The sequence below is a fragment of the Hylobates moloch genome, unplaced genomic scaffold (assembly GCF_009828535.3).
Source record: "Hylobates moloch isolate HMO894 unplaced genomic scaffold, HMol_V3 SCAFFOLD_14, whole genome shotgun sequence".
Classification (NCBI taxonomy): domain Eukaryota; kingdom Metazoa; phylum Chordata; class Mammalia; order Primates; family Hylobatidae; genus Hylobates; species Hylobates moloch.
The window spans coordinates 35,792,727-35,820,312 of record NW_026652289.1 but is presented as its reverse complement, the minus strand read 5'-3'; the positions used below and the strand labels follow the sequence as shown (position 1 = coordinate 35,820,312).

General features: G+C 39.6%; 1 long non-coding RNA gene across 1 annotated transcript in view; it reads right to left on the bottom strand.

Annotated features, from left to right (window-relative positions):
* Nucleotides 1–396: 396 nt before the first annotated feature.
* LOC131381266 (uncharacterized) overlaps nucleotides 397–27,586 on the bottom strand; it is a 42,400-nt gene continuing 15,210 nt past the window's right edge. The window contains exons 2-3 of the long non-coding RNA XR_009209892.1: nucleotides 8,097–8,265; nucleotides 397–533 (exon numbers count right to left, since the gene is read on the bottom strand). This is a non-coding gene — a long non-coding RNA (uncharacterized LOC131381266). The remainder of the gene's footprint in view (nucleotides 534–8,096; nucleotides 8,266–27,586) is intronic.

Here is a 27,586-nt window from a genome sequence, read left to right as displayed (position 1 = left end):
TCTATGGAACCCTCTGGTGCGTCTTCTAATAAGGGCACTAATTCTATTGGATCAGGGCCCCACTCTTATGACCTCATTTAACCTTACTTCCTTAAAGGCCCGATCTCCAAATATTGATACATTGGGGGTTAGGGTTTCAATATATAAATCTTGGGGGGACACAAACATTCGATCCATAACATAGGGTTTTCTAGTTAGTGGAAGTTTGTATTCATAAAATATTCTTTACATAAAAATTTCAAAGACATTTCACTGAGTATCACATAAGATTGCATAGTTAGACCATAGAAACTTTACACCAATAGCCTGAAGAAAGTTCTTCTGTTGCTTCCACACACCGTCAGTATGCCAGGGCTTTACCCTTACGTGGCTGAGCCACCAGAAACAAGGTCCACTGCCTTTCTGTATCTTGATTTCTCCATCTTTAAAGAGAGGGGATTAAACCAGATGTGTTTTTACAATTCTTTAAGCTCTGATTTTCGTGCATCTGTGACTTTGTTTTGTAGTTGAATGTTCTCACACCCATGATACAACTGTCAGAAATGATAACGTTATAAATAACATATTTTACAAAATTTATAGTTATAAAAATTGCATACAAAATAATTTATGCATGGGTTCTTATTTTCTCGCCAGGTTCATTTATACAAATCACTCTGGATTGTTGTTAGCTTTCAATAGAATAAAATATAACAGTTTTCTTTAGTTTGACCCTTGAGGTCAGAAGCCCAAGGAATGAAATATAACTGAAATTTAAAGGAGAAATTGAATCCATATTTGTAATTTCAGCAAAAACAGGAACAAGGAGGAACATTCCAGGGATATAATGTAACCCATATTTATGGTTGTAATATTATAAAACATATTTCAAAATCTGAGTTTTATCAATACTCTTTATATAATATTTATTACCTAGTAATTTCCTCCATATACACCATAAAACACTGATGGCTTTGTCTGATGAGATCCAAGTACCAATTATATAAATAAGTTGATAAGGACATAAAAGTAAAAGAAAAGAAAAGAAGAATGTATAAATAGCAGATTTTACTTCAACAGGCTTTGAAAAATCTCAGAAGTTAAAGGTTATCGACTTTGGTTTGACTTTTGGGTTCTTCTTTAGTCAACTAGATTTATAAAAGAACAAACCATTGCCAAGTACATTGAAGGAGATGAAACAATCAGCCTCAGAAGGCGAGCGATGCAGTAGGGGGTGAAATCATCCCTGGAGTGGAATCTAGAGAATGTTCCAAGAATCTCAGAGACCAAAGTTTCCATTCAAGTGTTTAGCGTTTTAATACATAATTACTATGAAAGACAATCATTAAACAATTTCCATTAATATTCTCCACTGAGCATAGATGGCTCAACTCTGCAAAGCTTTCTGAGTCTGTCTTTTCATGTACTATTTTAAAATGTTTTATAAGTCTTTATTCTATTTCTCACTGCATCCCCACATTGACTGGAATGCAATCAAAGCTCCAGTCACAACATACTCCATGCTACAGCTCATGCACTTTTAAGCTACACTAGAGTAAGTTGGATCTGAAGAGAGTAAGAATCCAAAATCAATGAAGACAAATACACAACGCTTCTATAATGGCAAAATACATTAATTTTAAGGATGAGGACACATCTAGAAATAATGCTCTCAAGATAAAGCTATGTCCAGAGGAAGTTTAATGTGGACAACTATCTACAGAAATGAGGCTGAGTTGATAACCAGTTTGGACAGGCCCAAGCAGAAGCAGACAATTTATACTTTATCCTATTATGCTATTTACACAACTCCCATTTTACACATAATTGCCAGTTATCCTCTCGATTTAATAGTTGACAATACTGGCTGTACATTTCATGATGCTCCAGTAAAGTGGAGATTGGGAGAAAGACTGAAACTTTGCAGTCATACAGATGTGAGCTTAAGTAATCCCATTTTGTAGCAGCTATAGGATTAGGAGAGTGACTTCTGCCTGCTCCTCCAGCCCTGGTTCTTCTTGTTTTACAGATCTCAATTTAAATTCTCCAACCTCCTTGAAACCTCCAATATCACCCAACCTTAAAAAACTGCTAATCTCTCTTCATGATATCATTCTATTTTATTTTTATCTTTGACAGTTATTACTAGCTGCTTTTTTTTTTTTTTTCATGCCAGGGTGCTCACCCTGTCATCCAGGATGGAGGGCAGTGGCGCCATCTCGGCTCACTGCAACCTCCGCCTTCCGGGTTCAAGCAATTCTCCTGCCTCAGTCTCCGGAGTAGCTGGGATTACAGGCAAGTGCCACCACGCCCAGATACTTTCTGTATTTTTAGTAGAGATGGGGTTTCGCCATGTTGGTCAGGCTGGTCTCCAACTCCTTACCTCTGGTGATCTGCCTGCCTTGGCCTCCCAAAGTGCTGGGATTACAGGTGTGAGCCACTGAGCCTGGCCACTAGCTGCTATTCTAATTTGTTTATTTTCTAACTTTTCCCCACTGAAATCTAAACATTATGAAAGCAAGACCCTTCTCTGCCTTGTGTACCCCAAGTCCCAATGCCCAGAATACTGCCTGGTACCCAGTAGACTCTCAGTAACTGTTTGTTAACAGGAATACTAAATGAGTGAGTGAATGAATCACCTTTTGTTGCCTCATCTCTCACTTGGGGATGGCATTGCCTACTTCAGAACTTTTTATAGCACACGCTAGGAAAGTCCCATTTTAAATTATTTATCTAAGAAGTGCCGAAGCAATACATTCATTCTTTTCCCTACCAGCTCCCTGTGTTTATTTTTGATTGCATTTAATGAGAGAAATAAAAAATCTTCTTGAGTTGAACTTTTGGCATGTTCACTTTTCCTTAATGTGAAAGGTAAATACATCTCCAGGAAATAGGTATGCCTGGCTCTCCTTTGATTCCCAACAACCCTCCACCCACCTTCTCCCCAGGAAACAATTGTTTGGATTCTGTGATTTTTATTTTCTCCAATGTGTGTCTACTTGTCTTGGTGGTTTTGCTTCCAAGAGAGAGATACCTCTTAAGTTTGTGTGTATGTGTGTTGTTTTTCTTTGTCTTTCCTCTTTTTTTTTTTCTAAGAGAAGATAATCAGGTTCTCATGTTACTACTAAGTGTTCTAGTAGATGGAAAAAGGTTGCCACATGAGGTCATTGCTGTGTGGATGAACTTGTAGACACGGACATATCAGAGAGCATCTAAGGGAAATATTATAGGGGCCATCAAGGCCGTTTCAAATTTCCTGATTGCATATATTAAAACAGGATAAGCTCCAATTACTGGAGTACTTGCTTCAATATAATGGAGAATCGGAGCTGCGTGTGGATTCTGATCTCTCTAAGCAGCCAAATGTATCCAAAAATATAAAAATAAAGTTAACTATCTATAGTTGGAAGATCAGGAGAGCTAACAAGCCAGGGCATATCATTTGGGGCAGGAAAAAAGGGTTACAAGAGTTCAGTTTAGGTTTGTGGCTTTTCACCAAATGCAGTGTGAGCTTGAAATGCATAGCTTCGTATTTCTTTTTCCTGGTGATAAGTCAGATAAGACATGGAAACTTAGCCTGAATGGTTTTAAACCTTTCTCTCTGTGACCATAAAGTGACCATTTACAAATTGAAATGCGTTAACTCACCTGAGATCCAGTTGCTTCTGGACCTGTAAATACAAGTAGGACTTCCATCTAAAACAACAGCAGACTCATGCAAAAAGTTTCCCACTGTCTGAGAGGAGCTGCGCCCGAAGACAGCTGCTTAGAACAGCTGTCTACTTACACAGCCATCTTAGGGGAGAATGATTAATGAACTCACTTGGGCAGTGAGGAGCCCAGTTCACTGATCCATAGTTGCAGCACAGGTATTGATGTGAAACTAATGAGAAATTTGATACTCAAATTTGAATGTTTATTCCAATTACCGAACAACAGATCCAAATTTTTTTTTAAAGCTTAAAGCATTAACCTTTCGTTAAGAATGGGGCAACGTTGAGCTGTGGTTTTACGCTGTGTGCTAGAACTTGCAGACTGAAGTGATTGGGGTCTGCTTTCACAAATGATACTCCTCACACATACACAGCTTTCTTTAAATTTCATGTTAAGTTTTGAACCAAGGAGGGGAAGGAGAGAGAAAAGTACCTGTCATGAGCCTGTCATATCAGTAGCCACTTAGCACTAAACACATGGACACGATGAGGAGTCCTCTACCCAAATTAATATAGCCCTAGTCTGAAAATGTCTCATTATGTACTCCAGAACAAGCTACTGGGATTTTAGGTTTTCTCTATGCTTAGAAGATACCTAAATTATTATGCACAGCCTTGACTTCCACCCTTTAAGTGAGATTATTACCCAACTAGACTTTACCCCTGAGAAAGGCAAATATGGTAAAGACTGGAAAAAAATACCTTAAAATAAGAGATTTGCTTAAAAGAATGAAGTTACTGCTAGTGGGAGAAGAGAAGACTGTGTGTGAGTTGCATGAAATACAGTGCACACCTACAATATGCTTGTGCGGTATAGCAACTGCCACTCTGTTGGGCATCCATGGCAGATATTACTAATCAAATCAAGCACTCTTTTACACCAGCCAGGACAGGACTGATATTTCAGCCTTCAATGTGGAGATCTGGACAGCACTACCAACCAAACAGAATCAACGGAAGGGGCTAAATCTGCTTGCCACTCCAGACTGGGAGGAATCAGGAGCTTTGCACTCACACTTCTGTCTCCCCACTTCGTCTCAATTCTTGAGGTCTCTGCATACCTGTACTTTGCGGGGAGTGCTTCCATGACCACTCGAGATAACCTCACAGCTCCCCTCCTCATCCCACACACTGTAGCAATCCCCCGTTCCTGAGTTTTCTCCACTGACATATTACATGTTTACTTATAATTGTTGGCTTATTTTCTTCCTCTGTACTCTCTCCAGAATGTGAGTTCTAGGAGGGAAGTAACTTTGTTTGCTGTTATATCCCCAGTGATGAGACGGGTGTCTAACTCATAGTGGATGCCCAATAGATGGCTGAATTAATTAAAGAATGATTTAATCATAATAGTAGTAGGGCTGTCCTGTGAGAAAATAATTGGATCTACTCTATGCAACCCGTTAGTATAGAAATTGCTCAGGTAGCTAAAGTTTTGGAAGGGTAATTAGGGCAGGCTACAAGGAAGAATTTCATATTAGAGCTATCACACAAGGTCATGGGCTGCTTCCTGAGCTGGGGAGTTCTTTGATAACAAAGGTCTCAGAGTCCTTGAGCCCCTCTATCAGGAGAGCAATATGGGGGATTCATTAATCATACGGAAAGTAGACTTGACCACCTCCGAGGCCCCTTCCAAATGTTATGTAACGTACCTGTTCCTTCAGAGGTTGAATACCGTGGTTAAAGCTGTACGTTGTTTCATGAAAGCCATTGAGCACTGCCCACAGGCTTAAAGACAGTTGTCATAAGATTCAAGTCACTGTCTCTTCCTGGGATAATGCTAAGAATATTCTTATTATCATTTGTGCTAGGACTTACTAATGGACGTGTAAGTGTAATTTTGGTATACTATTCTTGCTACGGAATGATTGAGGTTATCGCAGTATGTAAGCTATATCCTCAAAGCACGGATCCTTTCAAAGCTGGGGGAAATATTTCAGATTATTAGAATGTCATTTAGGAAATCACAACTTTATTGCTTAAAATGGAATAATGATGTGCAGAAAGAGTTAAATATTCTTCCAAAGGAACCTGACTCTAAGCCAGGATATGGCATTAAGCACAGAGAAAATTGGGCTGAATAATCCCTTTAGACTCTTTAAGGTGCTGAGCTGACATTTTGATATGCTGCAAGTTGGCAAGTCAACGTTTCATAGTTTATCTTCAAATTCCACATTTTAAAAGTCTTATTTCCCTCTTCCAAAAAGACTATACCTGCAACCACCTTAAGCCATATCTACACAAAATTGGATATCTTTTTTTGTTAGTTCAATAAAGCGAGAATTTAATGTCCCAAATTTTGTAAAAAAAGGAAGCTCATTTCTACTTAAAACTCATCTTGTCAATTTCATAATCATACAGAATTTTGTAAGGGCAATAAATTAGAAAATGATAATAAGATTTAAAGTGTTACAGAGTTAGTGCTATTGAAAACAGGAATATAATATATGGTTGAAGTGTGAATTTTAACATCAATTGGGGCTATTTTGTGAGGTTTGATTATAGATGTCAAAATACAATTCTTTTTCTATTCTTAATCAGACAGACTAGTGAGAATGTTTCCCTGCTGGGATTTCCAAATTTAATTGAAAGAGAGATTTCAAATCTAACTAGTGTGTTGCGATAGCTAACAAAAGAAGTCAGTGCAGGGTTGGAAAGGAGAAAATGAGTGTGGAAATTATTATATAGATATATTTGATAGTCATAATTGAGAAGCAGTCAAATGAGGTTTATAAGTCAAATGCACATTAATTTTCTTCCTTTACCGTGTAAACATCCTGTTCTCCAGAAAGCATTCCCTATTCCTCAGCCTAGGTTTGGTTTTCTTATATGCTCCATTGGTGTCCATCATTTTTTCCTTCATGTGGCTCAACACAGGGAGAATGACCTTTCTCATGTCACCATCCTTCCTAGGATGTGAGCTCCATGAGGGCTCAGCTGTGTCCATCATATTTAAATATATCCAGGGACTGATATAAAGTCAGAGCTCAGTAAATATTTGCTGAACGAAGGCATGATGCTTGAACCTGCTTTACGGTATTCCCATCACAACGATTCTCCAGTCTAAGCTCAATCACCCCCGACACTTTCATTACAGCAAGACTCTAATTTCTTCCAACCCAGAGCCTCTCAGTAGATGCAGAAATGGAATGTAACCACAGTGCTCAGCAACACACCTAGCATCTGAAACATCTTCCAAGGCATTCCAAGAGCTGCTTGATAGTGTCAGATGCTTATCAATCATTGGCTTATGAGCAAGACTGCTTGTGAGGGAACATAATTGCTGCTCTTTTGCAAACAGGAAATGTTTAGGTCCAAGGGGCTCTAGCTTCACAAACTTGCTGGGGACACCCACTCATTGTGATGATTTTGCTGACTCGGCTTGTCAAGTAGGCTGTAAGCAGCCAAGGAGGCATAATACAGCAAACGGCCACAGCCCTGTGCATATATAGCAGACGGAATCCTCTGCCTGATCCCAATAGCAAGAATGGCATTTTCTAGCCCTTTTTTTTTTTTTTTTTTTTTTTTGGAGATGGAGTTTTGCTCTTGTTGCCCAGGCTGGAGTGCAATGGCACGATCTCAGCTCACTGCAACCACTGCCTCCTGGGTTCAAGCAATTCTCCTGCCTCAGCCTCCTGAGTAACTGGGATTACAGGCATGTGCCACCACGCCTGGCTAATTTTTTATTTTTAGTAGAGATAGGGTTTCACCATGTTGGTCAGTCTGGTCTCGAACTCCTGACCTCAGGTGATCCGCCCACCTCAGTCTCACAAAGTGCTGGGATTACAGGCGTGAGCTACTGCACCTGGCCATTTTTGAGCATTTTTTGTATTCATCTTTTCATGTATCAATACTGATGGAAGGACATCAGCCTAGAGAGAAGAGCTTATCTGGAAAATTGTGTATTATATACAAAAGTGTAAATCCCGCTATTTTCACTCTGTTCCTTCAAAACAATGGATACAATTAAAATAGAAATTTCCAACTCTGCAGTGTCACTGATATTCTCAGTGTCTTATAAGTTACTTACTAGTGAAGATGTGATTTCTCCCATTTCTGATTCCTATTTTTTGTCTGCCTGATGTGTGTACGTGTGTAGTGTTCCTAGATTTGAAAGGCCTCCTTTGCCTTTGTAGCATACACATACACACACACACACACACACACACACACACACACATACACATACGCATACACATACTCTTGAAATAAAGTGCCTGATCCCTGCTTTGGTTTTCACCCCTCTGGTGGGTCAGGGGTCTCTCTCTGAGGAGTTTCCCTGTGCACCAGCAGTCATGCGGAACCTGCTTGCTGGCGTGCCGCCCGCACACTTGAAAGGGAGTGCCATAGAGATGGGCTGACCTTCTTGGCCTTGCAACCAAAAGGGAACCCTGTGGGGAGTACCTGGAGGGGGTGTTTCTCCTGTTGGTCGCATCAAGGTTGTTCACTTCAGTGGCTCTGTTTTAACTGTGCCCTTGTATTCTTTACTGACCGTTGGAGAAGGTGATTGTTTTCTTGCCCCAGCTTCAGAGGCGTTAAACCCTTCACCTTGACTTCTCTTAGAACAGCAAAGCTAGGAAAGGAAGAAAAAAAGAGGGCTGAAAGATATAACAAAGGACCTTGATGCTCTTATCACATGGGTAATTATTGTGCTCACATACATGGGATGTCAGGGAGGCAGCGGGCTTGCTGCTCAAGGGGGTTTCTATTTACAGCGTGTTTGGCCCTTTTTTTGTTTATGTGTAGGGAGTTTGTAAGTTGCTGTGCATTTCTACCTTTGTAGATTGTGAAGCTTGGTCATGAAACGTGAGTTTTGAAAATCGTGTCCTCCTGAAGACAATGAGAACGACTTTTCAATATGGATAAATTTCAGAAAATCGATTGTCTTAATGCCTTTTCCATGGTAGTATACAAGAGGTGTAGGACTGACTAATGGTGTGCTTCCAATAGAGCTAAGTGCTAATGCTTTTAATAAACTTCCATTCTCATGGCAGATGCATATTTACTGTATATTTTTATTTGGCTTTACAAATTCTATTGCAGCTTCAAAGATACAGCCTAGAAACTTTAAAAGATTAAGTATTTACCTTGGACAAAGGATTCAATCTCTTGCATCTCACGTTAGATAATTAGAGGCCACATTTCCTTTCAGCATTTCCGAGAGCCGAGTTAAATTTTGAAGGAGAAGTGTTCTATTTGAGCTGCGTGAACAAAGCCAAGTTTGTGTACTACAGGGCAAGCCCAAGGGGGTTTTGCTAAGACAGATGAAATGATTGTGGTGAAATCAAACTACCTCTGTAGCTCCTTGGTCCAGTTTATCCACTCTCCTGGGGGTTCTCCTTTTGCCTGGGAAAAAGTCCAGCAGTGGCCAAGCAGAGGTGGATCAAATGAAGCAGAGATGAATGTCTACACCCACCCCGGGGGCCTCGGGTGGGAGGAAAAAGACAGTGCCTAAGGAGCACTTGGAAAATTGTGAGATGTTATTGTTGTTATGATTCTGATCTTTAACTGCCGAAGGTATGCAGGTGGCTTTGCTCTGGTTCCCTTCACTGCTAGAGAAAGTAATCAGACAGGTGGAACTAGTAACGTATCTACCTTTAATTTTTGAACTGATGCAAATGTAACACAATTACAAAATCCAGTTTTGTCTAAACAGTCTAGCAGAAGTAGTTGCTTACACAATACACTCAATTCAGAAATTGATGAAACTGTTACATCGTAGCTACGATGAACTGATGCTTTAGAAAGACAAAACACCCAGGACACCAGGACTTTTTTGTATATGTGACTTGTAAAATCCTTGGTACCGGGGTTGTAGGGATGTACCCCATTTTACACACAACATATGTCAGAGTGAAAGTGTTGTCCTTCACAGGGTGAGGATTTATAGGACCACAGCAGAATTATTGGGCTTTGTTTCTCAAAGGAGTAATGATCTTGGATTAGCAAATGGAATATTCTTAACACGATGAAAATCAAGTTGCTGCACCCTAAAATCTCACTGCAAATGAATTTTCATATTTGCATCTGGTTACACACTCAGTACAACCAGATCCAAATATAAACAGCCTAGTTCCCTAACTTCTCAGTAACATCTGGCTAATTTTAACTTGTGGCTAGAGGTTGAAACCATGTGAAATCCTGTGGTTACAGTAATTTCCACCAGGAAACCATGAGCAGCTGAGTGGCATGTCAGTGAAGAATTTTCAGGACAGTGTATATTTATTTCCAAGTTTGAACTTGAGGTTTGGTAATAAACACAGACTCACTGGCAAATGAGTTCTACACACAGCTCTGGAAGCAGAAATGTTGAACGTTTGCCTTTCTCTGAAAAACGTTCTTTTTATTCATAGAACTTTAGTAGCTGGAAGAGAGTCTTTCTGAGACGAAGCAGACAGTAGATGATAAAGGATTCCTCATTGCCTTCCAAACAATACCCTGATTGTTAAGGCAGGCCAGGTGTTTTGTGTGTGTGTGTGTGTGTGTGTGTGTGTGTTGTTGTTGTTGTTTTTTCTTTGTATTTTAGTAGAGACGTGGTTTTGTCATGTTGCCCAGACTGGTCTCAAACTCCTGACCTCAAGTGATCCATCCGCCTTGGCCTCCCAAGTGCTGGGATTACAAGTGTGAGCCACTGCGCCCGGCCACAGATGCCATTTTCTGAATAGGTTTCTTTATCGCCTTGAATCCAGACCATGATCTGTGAAATTGGCATTATTATTCCCATTTAAAAGATGAAGTAAATGAGGCTGTGAGTGGTTTCAAAGAAACAAACAAAACTTCAGAAACTCCCATCTTTCTTCCTTGACATAAAACAGCTTCACACATGGAACTCCCACTGTGCCTTGCCCTCCTTTCCACTCAGAACATTGTTTTACCTGTTTCAGATTTGGGAGACACCTGTGATTTAGGTGGGGGAGAAAGCACACAGTCAGCTTGTCCTGGGCCCAGCTTAAGTGTATTCTAATCATCACCCACACAGCATTAGCTCTGATGTTGACTGTGTGGCAAACGGGGCTTCTTTGCAACAGTTTGTTCTCAAGGTTGGTGGCCTCCAGTTAGGGCTTATCTTTAAGTTACTTCTTGGGAACGGGGCCAGATCAATACTGTATTCTTTCAGACCTCTCTAAACCCAGCGGGGAAGGCAATCACCGTAGTGCAGCTCCCTGCACCTTCTGGAGCAGATCAATATTCCTACAGCGCGAAGCTTTGTTCCTTCCCCAGCTTTAAGATGTCCTGCATGCTCTACATGATTGCTTAAAGGCGTGCTTTCCTTTCCCCGGTATGACAACACTGCTCCCGCCCTGATCTTCCTAATACCGTCACTGTAATTGCCTTGACATGAAATAGCAGCACCAACTCAGCGCGCGGGCTTTGAGGTGTTTTATCTTTTTTGAACATCTCTATTAGCAAAGGGTGTTGATTTGGCTTTAATATGTAGCCGGAGCTTTAAGGCGAACCTGCGCTTATTTACACTGGTTTGCGAAACCCACTGAGATGATTTTACCTATGGGAATCATATAGGGGACTGTTTCAGGGGAGAGGAAGATATAAACTCCTAAGCCCAAGCATATTAGCTTAAACTTTATGCTGCTTGAAGCCCATTATATCTACCCCATACTGCCACGGCAATTGTCTTAGAAGGGCTCTGCGCCTTATTTACTTTTTAAGTGATGCTGGGTAAAATGAAGTATTTATTTTACTGTTTTCAGTCAACATTCCATTAAGCAGTAAATAACACCAGGGCTCAGCAATCTCATTTTTCCAATTTTTATTTTGTTGTTGTTGTAGTTGCCTGCTAAGCAAACTCATTGATATAGTCTGAATCCTTACCACACACGACTTTCCTCCTTTTTCCTCCTACTTTCTGCAGCTCTTCCAAATAAAGCCAACTGAAATGCATTTTAAAAGATGTCATTACATGACAGCATTAACAATAGAAAAGTTTAGATGAAAACCCACTACTTTGCCTAAAGAAGGAAAGCCAAGTACTTTAGTCTGCATTCAGTTTGCTTTAAACACATCTGTTTAGGTGGCTCATGCCTGTCATCCCGGCACTTTGGGAGGCAGAGGCACGCAGATCACCTGAGGTCAGGAGTTCGAGACCAGCCTGGCCAACATGGTGAAACCCCGTCTCTACTAAAAATACAAAAATTAGCCGGGCATGGTGGTGGGTGCATGTAATCCCAGCTATTCAGGAGCCTGAGGCAGGAGAATTGCTTGAACCCAAGAGGTAGGAGGAGGCTGCAGTGAGCCGAGATCGTGCCATTGCACTCCAGCCTGGGCGACAGAGTGAGACTCCATCTCAAAAAAAGAAAAAAAAAAAAGAAAAGAAAAAAAGACTCCTCCTAGGACTTCATCTTATAATCTATATGTGCTGCACTTAGTCCTAAATTCCACTACACTCTGCTGTAGCCTTGATACTCTCCCCATATTGTTCGCTTGTCCTAACCCCAGACACACAGAACTCTCAGTCTTTCTTTGTTCCTCTAAATCCTCTCACCCTTCGAGGTCTGGTATCAATCTCAGCCCCTTTGGAAACCTTTGGAAACTGGTCCAACCCAATGAGTCACAACAAAGCACTGCAGTACAATTGCTTGGATTATAATCAGTGTGATCATATAAATATTTGCTGCCAAAAACAGCTGAACTTCCAAAATTTGCCAATGATTTGCTTTTCTAAAATGATAATTGGGGTGGACTCAAGGTTATCCTTAATCATCTTATTCTCTCACTGGCATGCTGATATATTTTTAAGAACGATAGGAAAGGGTGGGGCTGCACAACCTTAATTGCACCTTTCTTGAAGCCTGTCTTATGGAACTCAGAGGTCACTGATGACTAACTGCTGCATGGTGTTAGGTATTCGAGGTATGTCATCATGTCCCCAGATATATCATTTTGATGTACTGGGTCATCCACAGACTCAATACAATACTTTATGCATATCATTAGGAACAGAAAAAAAAATACCTGTTAAAATGTTGGCTGGTAGAAGTTATTCTTTCATAGAAACCATGTGTATCAGTGGATGCTACATGCACCATTACTATGAAAAAATCCACAGCAGAGGGAAATAATTCACAACGACTCCTGTGTTGCAAACTAGTTAGATGAACTGTCACTTCTTATGGCAGACGTATCAAGTAAAGTTACTTTAGTTAGTAGCTTACTTTAATACTCAGTCCATTTCAGGTTGAACATTTAAGTACAGCTCCTGATTATGTTGGCTTGCTAAGCTATATAATTAAAAAGTCGAGCTGAAATATTCTGATGCTTTAAGCTGTTGTATATAGGTAAGGAAAGAAACCAGCTTGTCAGATAGTTGACTGTCTTCAGGGGAGAGGGGAAAGAATTGGTTTTACTCACTGGAACAGCTCGGAATGACATCCCCATAGCAATGCGAGGTTGCAAAATACATGTAACATTTATAATGTATAGAGATGAGAGGAAGAGAACGAGACAAAGTAAATTATCCCTCTTGCATTTATGTAAGTTGATTGCAAATAAATTAATATGTATTTTCAAGCACACTGTATTACTGCAATAGAAGTTACAAGTAACATGGACAAGATTTTATGAAATTTATTTAGAAGCCATTTGTGTCTGAGATACAGATGTAGACAATGAAGGCATAGGGGAAGACAACACTCATTATACAGGAGAAAACATGTTGCTGATAAACAGTGGCACTACAACTGAGTAGCAGGTGGAAAGAAATTAAAATTGAAGTACCATTTTTAATTGTTAATGTAATACATGCTGAACAAGCAAAAGCCTGCCTGCCTGCCTCCCTCTTGTTTTTCTTCCTCTTCTTCTTCCCTCTTCCTCCTCCTCCTCCTTCCTCCTCCTCCTTCCTTCTCCTCCTTCCTCCTCCTCCTTCCTCCTCCTCCTTCCTTCTCCTCCTTCCTCCTCCTCCTTCTTCTCCCTCCTCCTCCTCCTTCCTTTTTTGTTTCTTTGTTTCTTCTCTCTCTCTCTCCCCCTCACTTCTTCCCTCCCTCCCTCAATCTAGAAGACTAGAAGAATGATCAGACTCCTCAATTTGGGCACTTATGTGTGATGTGGTGGAAAAAGAAACTGAACTGATCTGTACTTTACAGTTCATGACCTTAAGAATCTGTTTACATTTATATTTTCGCTTTATGATCACAATGGTAATTAAACCTGTTTAGCCAGGATCTCATACCAGCTTGCTGAGAATATGCTGCAGAGACTTCTTTTAGTTTTAAAAATGAACAGTGCTATAGCAAAGAAAGGAATTATTGATGCCAGCATTTCTTCAAGTACCTCACATTTCCTGCCTGCTGTTTATCAATTTTACTAATTATTGAGCACCCACTAGGTGGCTAGAACAGTTTTGTTTTTTTTTTTTTTTTAATAGGGTCTCACTATGTTTCCCAGACTGAACTCCGAATCTTTGGCTCAAGGGATCCTCCTGCCTCAGCCTCCAGAGTAGCTGGGACTACAGGGGTGTGCCACCACGCCTGCATGCCTGGCTGTGGATTTTTATTGTTATTTTTAAATGCATTTGGATAGCTACCTCTCTGTATTGATTGACTGCCCTTCAGTGTTAAGAAGATTGCTGTTTTAGAGTGGTTTAAAAATTCTAATTTTAATTTTTTTCCAAACTGATCAAGTAAAATTTATTCATTACCGTGCTACTAATGGCACAGATTTAGCACTTAATGTTGAGCTTTTGACATTTTTAAGCTTATAAAATCGAGCTGGCTTAAAACAGGTTCAATTCAAACAAACTAACTTCTGGAGAAAAATAATTCTACCAATCTGATGGTTCACCAATCACACAAATCTCAGTGTTTGATATGACGTGCCCATAGAGATACCGGGCAGTCTACCCATCATCTTCAGATTGTTGTTTCACTTCCTAAAGTTACAAAAGAGCCATAAGCTTTTTACCATTTTTTCTTAAAAAAGAAATAGGCTTACAGAAATTTGTAACAATAGTACAATGCATCTGCAATAACTTCTAACCAATTACCTAGAGTGAGGCCAGACTTTAGAGGTTAAGGGGACAGTCATTCACAAGACAGCCCTCACTCCTGGCACCAGTGGCAAGTTGCAGGGTCCCCACACCAGCCGCATTTCTGACCATCTGGCCTCAAATCTGGGGGTTCCCACTAGATGCTGAGGCTCAATAATCTGCTACAGTGACTCAACAGAACTCAGGGGGTGCTATACTTATGATTAGAGTTTTATTAGGTAAAAAGGATACAAATCAGAACCACCCAAAGGGAGAGACATGTTGGGAAAATGCTGCAGTTCCATAGTTTCTGAGGACGTATCTTCTCGGCACCATTGATGCGGGAAAGGACACAGACTGTCGTCAACTAGGGAAACTCACCCATGCTTTGGTGTCTATAGATTTTACTGGGGCTTCAGTGAGTAGGCACAACTGATTGAATTATTGGCCATATGACTCATTATCCAGCCGCCTTCCTTTCCCAAAGTTTGAGCAAATATCAAGAGGCTCAAAGCTCCCTCTCTCTGAACACATACTTTTTCCTTTTGGCATGGCCGCATATCATCTTAAATAATTTCATTAGCATCAACTATTAAATGTGGTCCATGGGGCCCATCATGAATACAAAAGACAGACAGTCCTATCACTCAGGAAATTCCAAGGGCTTAGAATCTACCTCCCAGAAACTGAGGTCAAAGACCAGACAAATTCTTTTTATGCGGACTCTGTCATTGTTTTGTGAAACCATGTAAGTTGCAGACTCCTAAGTATTTCCATATGTATCTCTTGAAAGAATAAGCATATTCTAATGGCAGAACACAGCATTTACAATACAGTTATCAAACTAAGCAAATTTCATACACCTATGATAATAGTATGTAACACATAGGTCAAATACAATCTTCTCTAGATGTCTCAATCTTTATTTTTCCTTTCAACCCAGGCTCCAATATAGAACCACACATTTCATTTAGTTGTTAATATATCATTATACTTTCTTTAAACAGAAACTGTTCTAGTTTTGTTCTTTCTCTCATGACATTGACAGTATAGACCAGATGCTTTATAAAAATGTCCCCCAATTTGAGTTATTTGATTATTTCCTGATGATTCGATTCAGATCTACATAAATATACTATTTTTTTTTCTTTTTTAAATTCTCTCTCTCTCTCTCTCTTTATTTTTTTTTGTAGAAACAAGGTCTCCCTGTGTTGCCCAGGCTGGTCTCTAAACTCCTAGACTCCAGAGATCCTCCCACTTCAGCCTCCCAAACTGTTGGAATTACAGGTATGAACCACCATGCTTGGCAGTATGCTATTCTTTAACAAAGTTTCACCCAATATTTTTAGTGTCCATTGATGACTCTTGCCTACATTAACTATGACTACGGTGTGTGCAAAGTGGTTATGCTCTAATTCTAGTATTCCTTCTATACTATTAGGTTGGTGCAAAAGTTATTGCGGTTTTTGCCAATTACTTTTAATGGCAAAAACCACAATTACTTTTGCATCAACCTAATACTTAGTATTCTACTATAGAAAAGAGCTTTCCCTTCATTCATTTTTATTTGCTGTTCGTTTAGCATTTAGTTTCAGTGTCATAGACTCTTTAAGTGCAATGTGTTATTACAATCATGTTATATTTTCACATACAAATTTATGTTTTCAGCAATCATCACAAGCAACTGTACATATGATGATGTTCTCTGAGGAATGCTGTTTTGTATCTCTCACAAGTCAGAAAGCTGTGATTTTTAAATCAGCTGAAATAGGAATCCTTCAGCTCTTAACTTTCTAGGCCCACTTATTCAAATATGGATGTTGCAATAAACGAGGTTTATTTCAGACAAACAAATGAACTAGGCCAAGTTACCAACAAAAATCCTCCATAGTTGTGACTGTAACCATCCAGAAAATGAATTTTTTGTCTAAATAATCCCAAAGCCACTAACTCAATGTGTACTCCAAAACATACTCTCTACTGTAAAAGAAACTGAGCACATACTTCAAGGCCAATTGGTTTAAACTCAAACCAGTCTTGTTCAGAATTGTACTACGTAGTAGGCAGTGATCTAAGTGAGAGTGTGGATGAGCGTGGACCTCCTGGAACCTACCACGTGCAGTGAGGTAAGCAGCAGGGTGTAGGAGGCTCTGCTGGATGTGGAGTTGGTCACCACCTTCTGACACACCAAGTCCTGTCTACTGCGTACAACGTGGTTGTCAACACCTGGAACTCCACCATCATCTTTTCTGCCCTGAGACCTCATCTAGACTCCTCTGTCCAGGTTAGCAGCATGCACCTTGGACATTTCCATCTTCTGCAGATATGGAAGTGTAAGTGATTAAAGTATAAATCCTTCCTCACCCTGAAAGAACACTCACAGAGCGGTTTCAGAAAAGAGGCTAGAAATAAACATAAAGATACTGGGCACCTATTGGGAAAGAAGTGGTGCACTGGCAGCAGTGAGGGAACTAAGTCTCCAAAGACAAGGTAGCCTGCCTCCAAGCCTGGTCCCTCCACTAACCTAGCCCTAATATAGGTGCTTTCTAGAGACAGTGTCTTACCCCACAGTAGTGGTATTCAGAGGGGACAGGCACATGGTGAGCCATTCAGAACGATATTTATTCAGGCATCTTTACAATTGAACACATAGCTAGTTTGGAACTCCTGATTTTCATACCCTGCTCTATTTCCTTCATTGTTTTCCTCCCCTTCTAATACACTATATGATTTACATGTCTATAATGTTCAACTTTTCCTATCTTCCCAGATAACTCTCCCCATCAGGCAGGCTGTAAGCTCCAAGAAGGCTGGTATTTCTGCCGGTTTTGTTCGTTGACACAGGCTAAGTCATTTATACATAGCTGAAGCTTAATAATACCTGTGAAATGGGCAAATGTCTACATAGCAGATAGAGCATTCCTCCAAAATTCCTGCAAATGTGTAACTAAAGACTTAAGTTTACAACCTATACACAATGGGATTATTTGCTTATGTCATTTAGAGAAGGGACAACTGGATACATGACAAGTCTGCTCGTTAACATCAATTTAATATTCTGTGTAGACATTTCCTGCTGTTCTTGGCTATGTCAAAAAACATTCCTCAGCCCTTGTATATTTTCTACTGTATTCATATCTAAGATTCTGAACTCAATTCTTTCTCAGTGTAAGCTTATGTTTGGAGATAGTCCATGCTTCAGGGCATCTTTCAGTACTAGATGAGAAAATGCTACTTCCGCAAATGACAAACTTACTCCCAGGGAGTGTAATCATTGGGGAACCTCACTTTTTCAGAGTCCATGAGTGTCGTGATTGGTTACAGAATGCAGAATGAAACCAGGGTAGTCTGGAGTTAGGAACACATGCCTTTTAAAATTGTGACTACCTGCTCATGTTTCAGGTCCCATGAAGATTCCCAGCTCTTACTGGAGAGGAGCTCTATTTATTTTATTTTATTTTATTTTAGATGGAGTCTTGCTCTGTTGCCGAGGCTGGAGTGCAGTGGCACGATCTCGGCTCACTGCAATCTCCACCTCCCGGGTTCAAGCGATTCCCCTGCCTCAGCCTCCCAAGTAGCTGGGACTACAGGTGCGCACCACCATGCCTGGCTAATTTTTTTGTAATTTAGTAGAGACAGGGTTTCACCATGTTGGCCAGGATGGTCTTCACCTCCTGCCCTTATGATCCACCTGCCTCAGCCTCCCAAAGTGCTGGGATTACAGCACTCTATTCATTCTTATTGACAAGACGCTAGCCCATGCTCCACAATCAGGTGTACATTTCCAGCCCAGGTGTCTTTCAGGGAGTGGAAATCTTTGCTTTGGCCTATTTGGATGATATTTGCAATCTGGAACAGATAATTGCTAATAACACTTCAAAGAGCAAACCATAGTTCTTAGTTCTTCTGAAATATTAGTCCTTATGTAATATGACAAAACCACCAATGAGCCAGAAATTCTATGCAATTAGAGAAGGAGGAAATGAGTGGTATGAGCAATTTTATGACATAGTTTAAGACACTTTTCGGAAGTTCGGGTTTTGTTATTGACACTGGCTAAGGGACTTAACATAGGTTCTACATGAACACTAGAATTATCTTAGAACTTGCACAAGGATTCTTAACATGGCTTCCATGGATCCCTAGAAGGTCTACTTTTATATGCGTGTGATGAATTTTCTGTGGAGAGAGTCCATAGATTTCACTTAATTTTTAAAGAAATTCATGATTCCTATCTAAAAAAAGGGCAAGGGGCTGGGTTTAATGTCATTAGATTTTTGTCTGATGTCCTTGTTTTACAAATGAGAAAGAGACACAGTGGTGCAAACTGACTATTTCAAGAAGACAATGCAGATGTGCTGAGATAAAGCTCAGGGAAGAGCCTCAATCTGCTAATCCATTTTCCTCCTCTATAAAATGTGTGCAATCATATTTGCCTGGTGCACAAGGTTATTTGGAGATACAAGGAAGTATGTGGAATATTCTTTATGGTTCAGTTATCTTTATTGTCATCATGCATAGTATTTTGTAGATAACTTCTTAAAAGCTTGGCATGGTTTGGCTGTGTCCCTACCCAAATCTCATCTTGAATTGTAGTTCCCATAATCCCCACATGTGGTGGGAGGGACCCTGTGGGAGGTAACTGAATCATGGGGGCATTTTACCCCATGCTATTCTCATGATACTAAGTTCTCAGAAGATTTGATGATTTTATAAGGGGCTTCCTCTTTTGCTCAGCTCTCCTTCTCTCTCCTGCTGCCCTGTGAAGAGGGAACTTCTGCCATGATTGTAAGTTTTCTGAGTTCTTATTAGCCGTGCAGAACTGTGAGTCAATTAAACCTCTTTCCTTTATAAATTATCAAATCTTGGGCAGTTCTTTATAGCAGTGTGAGAATGGACTAATACAAAGTTCCTATTCAGAAGCTTTCCGTAACTGGACTTTGGGGTTCTGAAACATTATTCTAAGAAGAGTGAACATCCTGGATTGAAGAGGCAGACTGGCAGGAAGCTGAGGCCCCTCTCTGAAGGGTATGGCAGTGGTCCAGGCTGGAGACAATGACAGCTGATGAAGATGGAGTGGGAGGGGGAAAGTTGCTAAGACTGATCACTGAGAGTGTTGGGACAGTGGAAGTAATCAAGAATATTTCTTAGGTTTTCAATATGAGTGACAGCATGGAAGATGATGCCATAATTTGGAATACAGGCTGTCCAAAAGGAGGCCATGAGCTTGCTTTTGGACATATTGAGGCAGGTGGAAATATAGGAAATATATGAAGGGAAGGACCAGGGGTAAGAGGTTCAGAGTTCAAAAGCCAGTGAACCAGGGGCTCTGATGTCCAAGGCAGAAGCGGATGGATGTCCTGGCTCCAGAAAAGAGAGAATTCACCCTTCTTCCACTTTCTTATTAGATTTGGGCCCTCAACAAATTGAATGATGCCCACCCACATAGATGAGGGATTCAAATTCTAATCTTTTCTGGAAACATTCTCACAGACACATCTAGAAATAGTGTTGTACTAGCTATCTGGGACATCCCTTAACCAAGGAAAGTTGGTGTATACGATTGTGATCGTTAATATTGGGTGTCAATTTGATTGGATTGAAGGATGCAAAATATTGCTCCTGGGTGTGTCTGTGAGGGTGTTGCTAAAGGAGATTAACATTTGAGTCAGTGGACTGGGAGAGGCAGACACACCCTCAATCTGGATGGACACCATCTAATCAGCTGCCAGCACAGCTAGAATAAAGCAGGCAGAAGAAACTGGAAAGAGCAGACTTGCTGAGTCTCCCAGCCTTCATCTTTCTCTGATGCTGGATGCTTACTGCCCTCAAACATCAGACTCCAAATTCTTCAGCTTTTAGACTCTTGGGCTTACACCAATGTTTTGCCAGGGGCTCTCAGGCCCTTGGCCATAGACTGAAGGCTGCACTGTCAGCTTCCCTACTTTTTGAGGTTTTGGGACTCAGATTGGCTTCCTTGCTCCTGAACCTGCAGACGGCCTATTGTGGGACTTTACCTTGTGATCATGTGAGTCAATACTCCTAATAAACTGCCATTCATATATACCTATATCCTATTATTTCTGTCCCTTTAGAGAGCCCTGACCAGTATAAAAATGAACCATCACAATAGGTATATTTGGCACATAGTTTACAACTAACAAGGCAAAACTGTTCATTTGTAGGTGGTAGCTAAAATTAGGTATTTTCTAGAACACAGTGATTTTTTATTAGAATGCCATCTCCTTGAAAGCTGGGACTCTCAAGGCCTCTTCCTTTATTGCTCTGTCTCCAACATATAGATGAGTGCCTGCCTTATGATAGGCCTGAAGTAATTATCAATTGAATAAACTAAATATATGTTCAATTATCGTTCATCTCAACAGTGCTTACCTACGTATTGTTTTCTAATATTATAAACTGGATTTCATTTGATTCAGAATTAAAGACCTGCCCACAGCTTTAAGTTGAGGTCTGTGAATGCCTGACTCTTCTTTGACTTAATAGCAATGGACCCTTTACACCTACACTTCTAGTCTCCTGAGTTCTTCCTTTGCTGTTCCCAGCACAGGAGTCCCCCTCATTCCTTTATGAAAACTAGCTCCTTTAAACTAAGGGGTATTTGCTAGCCTGAGAGTAAGATGGTTTCATTTTCACAGACTACAGAAACTTACTGAAAGGAACAAATCACTGATAGTAAAGTTTCAGGCATTGAAAACTATAACCAGTATAAAGCATGGACTAGGATTAAAGGCTTTTGAATCTAACTCACATTGTCATGAGAGGCCGTTTAACCTTCTTGTATCATATTGCCTTCATCTGCAAGTATTATGAATCATAGTGGTTTTGCTTGTCTTTTCACTAGGATGTTGCCAAATAAAATATTGAAGTAGAAATCATGTCTTCTAGCTCTCATTTTATTCTCAGAACCTTGTAAGATAGTTCTCTGTGTGAGGCAGGCCCTTAATTAGTATTTCTATGACACCTGTTGAAGGATATCAGGTGAAAGATCAAATAAAGGTAGTTCTAATTCATTGTACAATATCATTCCTACAATTATATGCTTCACAAAATCAGTTTACTGAATTCAGTTTGCTATGAGACATATTTAGAACAAGCTCATTGTTATTGCTTCTCTGAGGTGATGGAAGGATAGCTTTATAAAATGTTTACTATGAAGGAGTAACCGAGAATTGGCATAAACAAGGGTTTTGCTGGGAAACTGTTTGATTTTCACCTGGTTTAGAATCAATGACAGTGATATTGATTTCCATTTTTAATAAATTACATTTTCAAAAAACATATACAATGTAAGAGGCACCATTCAAAGCCACAGGAATTTATTTAAAAAAGTAATAATACTTGCTATATCAATTCAGGAGTGTATATGGGGTGTGTGTGTGTATGGTGTGCATATGTGTGTGTGTGTGTGTTTGGAGCAGAAAGGTGTCAACAATTACAGTATTGTTGTAAACATACTGTTGTTGAAGTGGACACAAAACACTGTAACAATGCAGGGAAGTAGTGATCAATTTTCCAGATGGATCCAAGCTCTGTAGCTAATTCTTCAGCTGCCATGGCCTTTGTGCTAATAATCAGTGTGTCCAAAGAGAGCTGCATAGACCTGCCCACTCATGGCGAGACCATCATTTACCTCGCCTCTTGCCTTCATTGACAGAAGTACAGAGGGAATCCAGAAAACTCACCTATGGTGTGAGAAATAGGGTAAAGTGGTCCTTGTTCTGTGTGCTGTTTACACAGGTGGTTTCAAACTTCAATACATGTGGGTCTGTAGGTTCTCTATTCTTCAGTTAAAAGGGAAAAAAAAGATTCTATTATGGACTAAATGTTTGCATCGCCTCCAAAATCACATGTTAAGACATTAACCCCCAGTGTCATGATGTTAGGAGGTGGGGTCTTTAAGAGTTTATTAGTCAAAAAAACTCAAAAGCAAATGCAACAATAACAAAGATAAATAGATGGGACTTAATTAAGCTAAAAAGAGTCTGCACAGCAAAAGAAATAATCAACAGAGTAAACAGACAACCCATAGGGCGGGAAAAAGTCTTCACAATCTATACATCCAACAAAGGACTAATACCCAGAATCTACAAAGAAATCAACTCAAATAAATCAGCAAGAAAAAAACAATCCCATCAAAAAGTGGGCTAAGGACATGAATTGACAATTCTCAAAAGAAGATATACAAAATGGACAAGCATATGAAAAAATGCTCAGTATCACTAATTATCAGGGAAATACAAATCAAAAGGACAGTGCGATACCTCCTCACTCCTGGAAGAATGGCCATAATCAAAAAATCAAAAAATAATAGATGTTGGCATAGATGTGGTGAAAAGGGAACACTTTTACACTGTTGGTGGGAATGTAAACTAGTACAACCACTATGGAAAACAGTGTGGAGATTCCTTAAAGAAATAAAAGCAGATATGCCATTTGGTCCAGCAATCCCACTATTAGGAATCTACCCAGAGGAAGAGAAGTCATTTTACAAAAAAGATACTTGGATCACATGCCTTTAGCAGCACAATTTGCAATTGCAAAAATATAGAACCAGCCCAAATGCCCATCAATCAATGAGTGGGTAAAGAAAATGTGACACACATATATATATACACCATGGAATACTACTCAACTTCAAAAAAGGAATACAATCATGGCATTCACAGCAACCTGGATGGAACTGGAGACTATTAAGTGAAGTAACTCAGGAATGGAAAACAAAACATTATATGTTCTCACTCATATGTGGGAGCTAAGCTATGAGGACACAAAGGCATAAGAACAAGACATTGGACTTTGGGGGCTCAGGGAAAAGGGTAGGGGGTGGTGAGGGATAAGAGACTACACAGTGCATACAGCGTACACTGCTCTGGTAATGGGTGCACCCAAATCTCAGAAATCACCACTAAAGAACTTATTCATGTAACCAAACACCACCTGTTCCCCCAAAACCTATTGAAATAAAAAATTAAAATTAAAAAAAATGATGAGGGTGGGGCCTTCATGAATAGGATTAATGTCCTTATAAGAAGAGACATGAAAGAACTTGCTCTGTCTCTCTGCTTTCCCCTATGTGAGGATACAATGAGAAGACAGCCATCTGCCAACCAGGAAGGAGTCTCTCGCCAGATCCAAGCCTGTGGGCACTTTGATCTTGAACTTCCTAGCCTCCAGAACTGTGAGAAATAATGTTGATTGTTCAAGCCACTCATTCTGTGGCAATTTGTTAGAGCAGCCTGAGCTAACTAAGACAGATCCCTAGAGTTTTGTGTGTGCATAAGATTTCTCCCCCTCAGCCTCCATAGCACCGTGGACGGGGTGTCTCCTGAACGCACCCACGTGGTTTTTTTTTGCAGCTCCCTAAAAGCATCCTACACCTTCACACCATTATCTTTCTTGACTCACTCAGGGATAATTTACTATTCTGGCTTGTGGTAATTTTCTTTTCTGACTCCATCTTCACCCTTTTGAGGGACAGGTATCTTCTCTTCCACACACACCTGTTTGGCTTGGGGGTAGAAGAGATGTCTTTCTCTCTCTGCCTCACTCCTTCCCTCCCACTTCTGTTAACACACCTCATATGAGTCTCATGTCATCACACTGTATCATCCAGTACCTTTCTTTTTGCAGTTATCCATGGGACCTGAGTCCCATGTTTTTCGGTTGAGATTTTAGCTCCTGGCTCATGGTCCTTCTCTCCAGCATCATTGTCATAGTTCTTGATAATTTCATTATCCACATAGGTGATTCTTATCTTGGCTATTCATGCCCTTGACCTCCTCTCCCTCAGAAAGTCTTATTCTCCAATCCACTTCGGCCACCCCATGTCCAGAAGTTAGGTCAAGCCATTATCAATACAATACATCACCCATTACCTCAACTTCAAACAGGCCCCTCTCTGACCAGCACTTCTTGTTCTCCAGCTTGGCCCTAGTGCCCCAAATCCAACAATCCTCCATCCCCGCTGGAAAATTAAATCAACTAACCTACTTCCTTTTCACTCTCCTTCATCTCCTCATGCTCTCACTTCCCAGACCATTTACCTTCAGCTCCACGGGGGCATCATTATAATCACGCTCTTTGATTATTAAACTGCTCTTGTCTTCCCTTGCTTCAGCTTGCTAACCTGCAAAACCCCTACCTTAGTTAAGCCACTATTCCTTTTAATTTAACCAACTCATTTTATTAGTTGGAAAACGTATTTCAACCAAGCTGTCAGTGTGATATAACTTTATGCTAACTATTCTACTATATTTCCTCTCTTCATTTATTCTCTCAGTCTGAGACCGGTGCCTCTTGAATTTTAGCACACATTGGGTCACCTGGGGATCTTCTTGAAATGCAGTTCCTGGTTCAGTATATCCGGGAGAGGGGACTGAAATTCTGCATTATGAAGGGGCCCCAAAGTGCTGCTACTGTTGCTGCTCCATGGACCATACGTTAAATAGCAAGATCCAGGCTACTCTTTCATGCTTCTTTTTCCTGGAACCTCTATTTCTTCCCTCACTCACATTTAATATGTGGCTTTGTCCTTCTACTGAAAAATTAGAAGCAACCCAGAGCTTCCAGATACAATCTCTATTAGCTTTACTACACCTGTGCCCACATAGTCTGCTTTATCTCTTGAACCCGGTGATGGTCTGGTGCCTACACTTGGGCACTAAGTTCCATTCCCTCTCACCAATCAAGCCCACAACTCCAGGTTTCTCCTCTTTCTTCTGCACTATCAATTTTTTTTTTCAGTTCTGCCGATTCATTCTCATTAAGATTCAAACATGCTGTTATGTCTTTCATTTTTGAAAAAAATAGTAATTATTATATTGATAATAAAGGCTCACAATCTGTCTCTCTGGAATCAATTTTCCCCTCTAGCTAGGAACCATGATTCTGCTCTCCATTACAGAAGATTGTGTTGGAAGAGTTGTCTACATTCACTGTTCCCCAAGTCATCCTGTTCTCTCCTAAGAAATTCACTCCAATGGCTTTGCCCTCCCCTTAGCCTGCACCTAACAAAACTGCTCTTTTTGAGGTCACCAGTGACCTCCAAGTTGCCAAGTCTAGTATAAAATTCTCAGTCCTTATCCTAATTGACCTAAAAGCAACATTGGACATGGCAGACAACTGCTTTTCCTTAAAATGGTTGCTTCATTTGGCATCCAAATCATCACACTCACCTATTTGTTTGCTTGTTTGGTTTTTAACCTTCAGTAGGAAATTCTTCTGTCTCCTTCATTGATTGTCTCTTAACTCCCTGACTTCTTGTGACTTGGATTCTTTTTAGACTAATTGATTGAACCTCCGCTTTTTCTTATCTATACTCATTCTTCATAGAGTATAGACTTTATGGAGACCATAGACTATATATTCTCTCACTCTAATTTAAAAATTTTAATCATGGGTCTAATATGCAAATTATCGTTTAAACTGAAACACTTTTGAGAGTGAAAGTGGGCCTTAAAATAATGAAAAGTAATTTTTGAAATATTTATTTATAGAAATACATAAATTGGTTTTAATATACAGATGAATTTATGAAATAGTCCTATTCAAAAAAATTTTCAAAAATAAATTGTTTTCTTAAAAAGTGAACATAACAAATTCATATGCATATAACTACTGATTAACAGAACATTAAATAATATAAGCAAAATGATTATTCTTGGTATTATTATTTGCTTTAATGAGTTTCTTAGTAGCATCTGTGTCTAATGCCATGCCATTGGTAACTTTTACAAAGAATATATTTTGTAATATGATCTCATTATTCTCCATATTTTATTAAGACAATAAAATACTAATTTTATTATTTAAATAAAAAATCATTTTATTATTTAAGAAAATTTCCAGTAGAGATCTTTAAGGTTGCACTCCATGACTAACGTGCGTAATATTATCTCTATTCTTATAACCCTAAATTCAAGTTTCATATTAAAATACACAAGTAAATATTTCAAGTCAAATATAGGCCATTATATAATAGGCCTACATAATAGGTCATTATAATGATGACACTTCTAATGATATATGGAAAGGATCTGGGTCTTTGAGAATGTTGTTGAACAACTGTATTTAATAATCTTGGTAGTGCTCTACTTCAGATTATTCTTATTGTTAAACCAGTCAAGTACTTTCTTCTGTTAATTGCATAGAAAGGATTTTCATGGATAAAGTGTTTGCATTTTTTTTTGCATGTGATAGTTTTCAAAATATTCAGTTACATCATGGTGTTCTACTGCATTGGTTCTGCTTTTCAGAATTTTCTATTTCATATCATCCCTCCTATCTCACTTACCCTGCTTCAACCAGCTCTTTTAATCTAAGTTAGACATTGTCTTAGCCCATATGTGATGCTATGACAAAATAGCAAAGACTGAGTAATTTATAAACAATAGAAATTTATTTCTCACTGTTTTGGAGGCTATGAAGTCCAAGATCATGGTGCTAGAAGATTCCATGTCTGGTTTCCTGTCTTTAGGGGAAATTCTTCTTGGGGTTTCCTCACATCATGGAAAGATGGAAAAGACAAATACTGTGTCCTCACATGGCAGAAGAAATATAAGGCAAAAAAGAGATTCATGTTTATCTTCACATGGTAGAAGTGATGGAAGTTCCAGGTAGTTTTTTGAAGACTGTTCCATAATCCCATTAATCAGGGTAGAGCCTTCATGACATAATCAGTTCCCAAAAGGCTTTCTACCACCTCTTAATACCATCACCCTGGGCTTTAAGTTCCAACATATGAATTTTGCAGAGACACATGCATTCAAATGAGAACAGATATTTCTTGATATTATTACCTCTAATCTCAAAGAGTTCATCTTTTTCTTTTTCTTACATTTTATTGTAAACATAGACTGAATATTCACACATATATATGTGTGTTTGTATGTAA